Source organism: Mustela putorius, unplaced genomic scaffold (genome assembly GCF_011764305.1).
Source record: "Mustela putorius furo isolate JIRA1106 unplaced genomic scaffold, ASM1176430v1.1 tig00003845_pilon_pilon_pilon, whole genome shotgun sequence".
NCBI classification, from domain to species: domain Eukaryota; kingdom Metazoa; phylum Chordata; class Mammalia; order Carnivora; family Mustelidae; genus Mustela; species Mustela putorius.
This window is the reverse complement of record NW_025421998.1, coordinates 52,086,999-52,095,501: the sequence shown is the minus strand read 5'-3', so window position 1 is coordinate 52,095,501 and position 8,503 is coordinate 52,086,999. Positions and strand designations below refer to the sequence as shown.

Here is an 8,503-nt window from a genome sequence, read left to right as displayed (position 1 = left end):
AAATGAAAGTCTAGAAAAAGATGCTATGTGAGCAAATGGAGGAAACACATTCCTTGGCTTGCTTGCTTGCTTTCTTTCTTTCTTTCTTTCTTTCTTTTTTTTTTTTTTAACATTCTCTTTTCCCAGAGTTGCAAAGAAGTGAAACAATCATTGCACCTTTCATTTTACCTAAGTTTTAAAAATCCATTTTTCTTTTTTTCCCTTCAATTTTCTTGTCCTTGAATTTCAAGCCATCAGAAATAATGCTAGAATATACAGAAGGATAACACAAAATCAGAAAATGGAAGGAAATATCAAAAAGGGATTCCATTTTGCTCACATTTTTGAAAGCACATTAAAAAAAAAAAAATCCAGGGCATTTTTGTCAGATGAAAGGTCAAAGATCTCCACTGTGTCTGTCACATCTCTGAGTGAAGATCACAGTGCATATGTAGGAGAACACCAGGGACGCTCTCATTCACAGGCTCCACCAGGCAGTGAGGCATCCTCAGCTCTGACTCACTCAAAGAGAATCTGGCGGGGCAGGTTCCACCTCTACAGGAGGATTTGTTTGCGTGAGGAGTTTTGAGTCCTTGCCTATACCTAGGGAGCTGTCTCATTCCTTGGCAAACATAAAACCACTTTTGTTTCCTTTTATAGAAATAGGTCTATATTTACAAATTATTCTTACATATTCCCACCTGACCTGACTGTTTTAATGCTTTGCTTTACTGTTCTGCTTTTTATTTATATAACCTTTTTCCCTAGAGTGAAACTGTAACCATCCACCCTCTTCTCCTGGTTTCAGGTGAGGAGTCTGAATTGTGGGTATTGTAGTTCTTTTGCCTTTTAGGGTTTCTGGTTGGGCAACCTTGGAGTCACAGTGGGAGGACTTATAGTCCCAGGTGGCTCGATAAGCAGCAGTTCAGCCACTACACACAGAGGGAGACACATTTGAAGAGAGTCCTGGGTTTTGGTAGAGTGACTTCCATTCACAAAAATGATGTTCCTGAACTGAAGAAGCTGGGGTTCATTTCCACAACTGTAAGTGTTGTTCTTAAAAAATTAATATCTTTTCACTACTGTTACGTAGTACACACTAGGAAACCATGTAATTTCCAGAAGAATTGAACAAATTAAATGCTTCTTCCAGCGTAAGTCCTGCTTGGAAAGAAAAAAAGGAAGGTAACTGATATTCAGTGATTTTGTAGGACATGGTATAAGAATAAACTTTGAGAGGCTAGAATGATAACTCGAGAAATAATCTAGAATAAAATAATTCATAAAAAGAGGAAGAAGATATGCAACATTCAAAGTCAAATTAGAAACACACACACACACACACACCCCTGTTTCTGGCTTGCTTCATATACATAGATGGTTGAAATCCTCTGAAAACTTTTAACTGTTTTAAAAGACAACCAAGTGAGTTGAAGACTATGGACACTGAAGTCAGATAAAGTTGAATTTGGTGGCTCCACTACTTATCAGATGTGTGGCCTTAGGTAGATATTTCACCTGGTCAAGCCTCAGTTTCCTCATTTGTGGAATTGGTATGAAATCTACCTCATTGGGTTAATAGATGAAATTTGCATCGTACTAAGTAGTTGATTAGATAATAACTGAAGTAGGATAAGTTTGACTTTTTCCTAATTTTCAACTAATCTTCAAAAACAGATTAAATAAACTTTTTAATGTGATAAGGTGATTCCACTTATAAATTTTTTTTTTAAAGATTTTATTTATTCATTTGAAAGGCAGAGATTACAAGTAGGCAGAGAGGCAGGCAGAGAGAGAGAGGAGGAAGCAGGCTCCCCGCTGAGTAGAGAGCCCGATGCGGGGCTCGATCCCAGGACTCTGACACCATGACCTGAGCCGAAGGCAGAGGCTTTAACCCACTGAGCCACCCAGGCGCCCTGGTGATCCCACTTATATGAGGTATTAAGAACAGTCAAATTTATAGAAACAGAAAGCAGAATAGTGGTTGCCAGGGGTTGGGGAAGGGGAAATAGGAAATGTTTAATGGGTGTAGAGTTTCGGTTTTGCAATTTGAAAATGTTCTGATGATTGGTTGCACACAATGTAAATATACTTAACACTAAACCATACACTTACAAATGGTCAAGTTGATAAGTTTTATGTTATGTGTTTCACTACAATTTAAAAAAATAGATCAAAGAGCATGTGGTGAAAATTCTGGTACCTCCAGTTTATTAATATATCCCTCACTCTTGAAAAATGTCTAAGTCCATTTTCAGAAGATTGATATTGGGTCACCTATGTTAGTATCTGTTTTTTACATTCCAATAATAAATAGTGATGATGATGAATTTCTGGTATATTCTTGAAGTTGTCTCCACCTTAATGGTCATCTTTTAATAATACTCTCCTTAACTTAGTTATGTGATTATCTCTAATTCATAATAGTGATATTCAATATAATTTTATGGGTACTGTATAGAATCTAGGAATTAAGAAGTCATAATTATTAATTATATCTCAATTGCATTATTTATTCAGGTTTTCTCACCTTCATTGTAGCTTATTTATAAACAGATTATTTTTATGTGTCTTTTGTCTTAGAAATAACAGACTGTCAAGACAAGATCTGTTAAATGCCACGTTATCTTAAAATGTATTAGCTTATTTGGAGGACAAAAGGCAACTTGGAATTCTCTTGATTTGAATCCTGGAAGTTTGTCATTGTTGAACTTCTGAAAATCCTTTCTTGAAAGACCATATGCATTCCTAGCTATTAAGACTATCCCCTAGGGTATTTAGTGATAACCGAAGGTCATAGCAACACCTGTTTGTGACAAGTGTGCAAGGTTTTACATGTAATACACTGCATAAATTTAAATCCTCTCGGAAGCTACCTCAGGAAATCCAGGTAACATCAGAATGAAAATACAGCAGAGGGAAAGCCGCAGAAGTACTTGATAAATACTTGCCAAAAGAGACCACTGTTTTTGCTATTGAATGCTGTCTCTGGCCTACTTTGTCTAGGAGGTGTCGTTTATTTATTTAACAACTACTTCTAGCAATCCTGCAATGTTCTCCCACTGGGCAGGACCCTGGAGTTAAAGTAATTGAGACTTAGTCCTTGAGGGGATCCTGATCTACTCTAAGAGAAATATATTCATAAATAATTAAAGGGAGGAAGTGCTAATCCACTAATCATGACTACCATTCGTGGCATCACCCTTCATTAATTCCCACTTCTTAGAATATATGATGCTTAATATCAGGGGATAAAAGGAATGCCAGAAATCTTTGCTTGAACTGTCATCATTAGAGATTAGAAGATACAAACTTCCAAACTTTTATCTGAGCCCATCAAAAGCAGAATGGAGTGAAAAGACTCAGAATAGCCAAGAAAGGGAAGGCCATGACCTAATGAATATTATGAGGACACCCCGGGAAGTGTGGAGCTTTAGCCAGACCTGGAAGGCAGGAAAAAAATGAAGAGCCTATCTCATCTAAAGCAGTATTCCCCAAACTTCACATGGATGAAATGATTTTAGGAAGTAGATAGAATGAACAATCAATAACATTGAGTAATGCTGTGAGGGAAGTTAGCATGTTTTTCAAATTTCTTTCCAGTTTTCAAGGACAGAGTTTAATTACTGTTGTTGATATGACTTCAACTAACACTCGCTTCCAACACTTGTTTTTAATTCTCCTTTGTAAGAATTATAAAGTAACAGGGTCAATGATTTTAGCAGGCAAAAGGTATTTAATTGTAACTTAACTTTTAGAATAACATTTATTTTTGTATGTATTGCCTATTTATTCCAATAGACACTGTTTTTTTAATCCATTTATGATACTGCTAGAAATGTGTTTTTATTTTTAAATACATAAATTTTTATTTATCCTTATCTTTATTTTAAATAAATTTGTATTTATACTTATTTTTTATTTATCTTTATTTTTATAATACTTATCTGAGCTAAAATCAGAGTGGATTTACAGAGAATATTAAGTAAAAAATAGTTCAGATCATACTTGGTAATGGAAAAATCATGAAAAGGTGCCAGAATGCATGAAGTTTGGGAAACATTGAAATAGAGGCACTGTCAAATACAAAAATTAGGAAGTGAAATGGAATCAGTTATATTTATGTATAGCTTGGAAGGAAGGACATTTGGTATTCTATGAATATCTTTGGATAACGGTGCTGGAATAAGGTTGATTGTGGGAGCTTTAAAAAGATCTGGACTTCAGCTTCTATGTGGTGTCCTGACTCAGGGACATGGTGAAAGTCGTGCTCTAGGAAGATCATCTAAGGAATGGCTTGTAAGTGGTTTGGAGCAGTGGGCACATGAATGCAGGCAGAGTGCTTTGGGCATAGGACTTAATAATCTGAGCATGGATGAACAACGGAGAGGAGGTTGACTATTTCCTCCTAAGATTTTATTTTCTCTGGAGAATTATCTCTTAATTATTATAGTCATCATCTTGCTCAGAGATGAGACTCCTTTATTGGGTCTTTCATGAGAATATCTTCATCTTTAGCCAGGAGAATAGTTACCAGGTTTGACTTCTATGTATTTTAAAGTGGAGTTTTCTGTGTCTCTCCTTTTACTGAGAAGGGCACTTAATTTGGATGTTTCCCTAATATATAAAATACATAGTAGATAGATATTTAAGGATAGGCAGATATCACAAAGATTCTCAGCTTAAACAATAAGATATTAGAAATTAAAAAAAATATATACAGCACTTTCCCTTATCCTGTTCTCTACTCTCCCACCTCAGAGGTTGCTACTGTCCCATCTTTGTACATTATCTCTCCATTGTATGCATTTATTCTTCTGTTTTTATTTGTGTGTTTTTCTTCTTCCTGCCACTATGTGAATATATCCACAAACAGTATATAACATTGTTTAGAATGTCTAAAAAAAATTTATATAAACGTTAGCATATATATTATTTATCTGCAACTTGCTCTTTTTTCTCAGCATTGCACTTTGGAGATGAATCCATGTTGATTTTGTAGCACAACTTATTCATTTTCATAGCTATGTGGTATTTTGCTATCATAAGTAACACTAAAATAAGTATTTTTTACATATGCACTTGGGTAGGAATATAAGAATTACTGTAGTGACTGTTTCAGGGAATAGATTTGCTGAGCCATAGGCATATGCATCTTCAGTTTTATGAGATACTGATAATAAATTGCTTTCCAAAATGTTTATACGACATTTTATTCCAGGCCAAAATAAATGAGAGGAGCTGTTTCTCTCCATTTTCAACACACTTATTTATCTCAAATGTTCTAAATAAATAGTCTTTCCAGATGTAACGGAAAACCAGACACTTGTGGCATCTGAGCATCTAAGATATTTTTGGAACATTCCAGTCTCTAAAATATAGTGTAAAATTTGATTTCAAATCAACTTTCTTATTTTTCAACCTATGTGAGAGACTAATAATAATGATGATGATAATATTAACACTATTAATGTCACTGAATGCTTACCATGGCTGTCCTAAGCACTTTAATTACATTGTCTTATTTAACTAATTTTGGGGACAGATAATGTATTATACCAATTTTAGAGATGAAGAAACCAACTCACAGAAATACTGCATCAACAGTTGGTAAGTAGGCTTGGTGGATTTAATATACACTCAGTCTATTCCAGTTAGGACAGGTGAGAAAGGATAGGTGGGAACAGACTGGAAAGAGAGACATTAAGGTATCATAATCCTTAATTTGCAAAAAGTTAAAATCTAGTCAATATTTAAATTATATCAAGAGGATATTTAATTTAATTTAATTTTGCCTAGGTAAATTGGAAAATGACCCTTATAGGTTATCAAACTTTACTGAGCCTTGGAGATGAGAGAAAAGAAGAGGCATGAAAAGGAAGGGAGTGGCTTTTTATAAAGTATGAGGAAGTAGAAAGTAGGAGATATATTTGGTGAAGTTAATTTATCTAATTAATTCAACAAATAATTTCTGAACAACTGTATTTTGTGAGGCACTGAGCTAAGTTCTGGGATACAGAACTGAACAGGAAAAGCACTATCCCTTCCTATAGACAGATGTGCTTTGAGATTTAGTATTTGGGGTACTGGGGGCAAAAAAACAAAGAGAACAAGACTGGAAAGACAGGTTGTGTCTAATTACAAATGATTTTCAAATGTTGGTCCTAGAAATGTGTACTTTTTTCTGAAGGCAGTGAGAAATCAGTATGAGTCACTGTGAGGTGAGTTGCATTATTCATTAATTTATTCAGTAAACATTTATTCTGCCTGTGCTTTGCTTGTACTGGAGATGTAGAGATGGCAGAGCTCATATTACAAAGGAAGTGACAAATAAGTATATAAAATTGATAATACAGTGTGAGAACTAAAACAGGGTTTTATACAGGATAGAGATGCCTAATCCAGCCTGGAAAAGTGTAGTGAGGACTGGGAAGGCCACAGTGGGAGATAGTCCAAGGTGGTTTTGGGATAAAGAAAATTGCTTGAAGAAATTTAACAACCGAGTTTAGTCTTTTTTTTTTTTTTTCAATTTAAGTACAGTGGACATACAATGTTACATTATTTTTGGTTATACGATGTTGTCATTTGTGGTATGCTCACAAGTGTGGCCACTGTCTGTCACCATGCAACCGTATTATATTACCACAGACTAGTATGTACCTTTCATTCCTATGACTTACTCATTCCATAACTGGAAGCTTGTATCTCCCCTCCCCTTCATCCATTTTGCCAATCCTCCACTCCTCTCTCCTCTGGTAACCATCAGATATTCTCTGTATTTATAGGTCTCATCCTGTTTTTGTTTGTTGGTTTATTTATTTTGTTTTTTAGATTCCACATATAAGTGAAATTACGTGGTATTTGTCTTTCTGACTTATTTCACTTAGCATAATGCCCTCTTAGGTCCATCATATTGTCACGCATAGCAAATTCACATTTTTGTTGCCAAGTAATGTTCCTTTGTGTGTGTGTATGTGTGTGTATACCACACCTTTATACCTTCATCTATGGGTACAGTCTTTTACAGAATAGCATTTATTTGCTTTTTCTGGTTTCAAAAGTGTTGAATGTTCACTCCATGTTGTGGGTGGGATCTCCCAGAGGTATTGAAGACTGCAGAATGAGAAGAGTAGGGGGCTCATAGTGGTGTCCTGTGACATAAAACATGAAGGCTTAATTAGAGGAAGAAACAGCCATAGTGGAGACTGAGAAGGACAGGCCAGAAAAATAGGAGAAAAGTGAGTGAAGACAAAGGAAAACTTCCAACAAGGGAGAAGTTAACAGTGTCACATGTCAAAGCAAAGCCTAACAAGAATGAAAGGTGGCCTTTACATTTCTGTGGTAGTGTTGCCCAGAGCAGTTTCAACAGAGTGGCCAGGTCAGACACCAAGAATGCTATTACTAGACCTGTGTTCAGTGACATGACTTTCATGCAGTGGGCAGAATAGCATAGGAAAAGAAGAGAAAAAGAAATGGAAGGCTAGTGCAATGGAGAGGGGATTAAGGCTCCATAAAGGATGTAATAAAGACTAACTCAGGGCAGTTGCCATAGCATTAGATAGAAAGAGATGTGGCAAGAAGGTTTACCGAGTAGATGGACATGATATATGTGAGAGAGGATGGAGTTCAAGAGGCTCCAAGATTTTATCTGATATAACTGAGAAGATTGCAAAACCATCAACAGAGTTCTGGGGGGGGGGGCGGGAAACAGGAATTTTGTTGGTGAAAATAAGGAAAGAGAGCTGAGTTCTATTATCGATATGTTGATTTGAGGGACATATGGAGATGTACAAGGGTATGGCAGCATTCACACTGAGACAGTCTGAAGGGGCTGTTAAGGTTCTGCAGCTCAGGGCAGAGATCTAGGTTAGAGACAAAGATCAGTGAGTTTTTCCTATAAAAATGGGACATAGAATCATGGGGAAGGCTGGAATAGCTCAAAGAGATCTCTGAGAGTGAAAAAACCAAGAAAATCAGGGACAATATTTAAATAAACAGGTAACATAGTTGGAGTCACTGAAGAAAACATGGAAGGAATGATCAAAGCAATAGCAGGAAAACCACTAGGATATTAATGAAAGAAAGTAGAGGAAAGGGAGTTTTAGGAAGCCGTGGTCATGACCAAATCAGTGGCAGGCAGTACAATCAGGAAGAGGACCATGGAAGACCTTTGGGATCCAGGTTGCTTGCAACATTTGCTTTGTCTTGGAAAAACGTTTTTGGAATATTTATATCTTTCGTAATACTGTGACTTACACTGTCTTCTAGGTTGTTGTTGTTGTTCTTTTTTTCTGTCTTAATTTCTTCTTTCCTTTTGCGTGGAGTTAAATACTTACTTTTGTTTAATTCTATAACATGGCTTTCGATTTGTCTTCCTGACTGAAGTTGTCTTCTAGGTTGTTGTCTTCTAGGTTGTTGTTGTTGTTTTTCTTTTTTTCTGTCTTAATTTCTTCTTTCCTTTTGCATGGAGTTAAATACTTACTTTTGTTTAATTCTATAACATGGCTTTCGATTTGTCTTCCTG

General features: G+C 35.9%; 1 protein-coding gene across 1 annotated transcript in view; it reads left to right on the top strand.

The window, feature by feature from the left end:
- Positions 1-571: 571 nt before the first annotated feature.
- MACC1 (MET transcriptional regulator MACC1) overlaps positions 572-8,503 on the top strand; it is a 58,115-nt gene continuing 50,183 nt past the window's right edge. The window contains exon 1 of the mRNA XM_004743371.3: positions 572-1,023. The gene's annotated coding sequence lies outside the window, so the exon portion shown is untranslated. The remainder of the gene's footprint in view (positions 1,024-8,503) is intronic.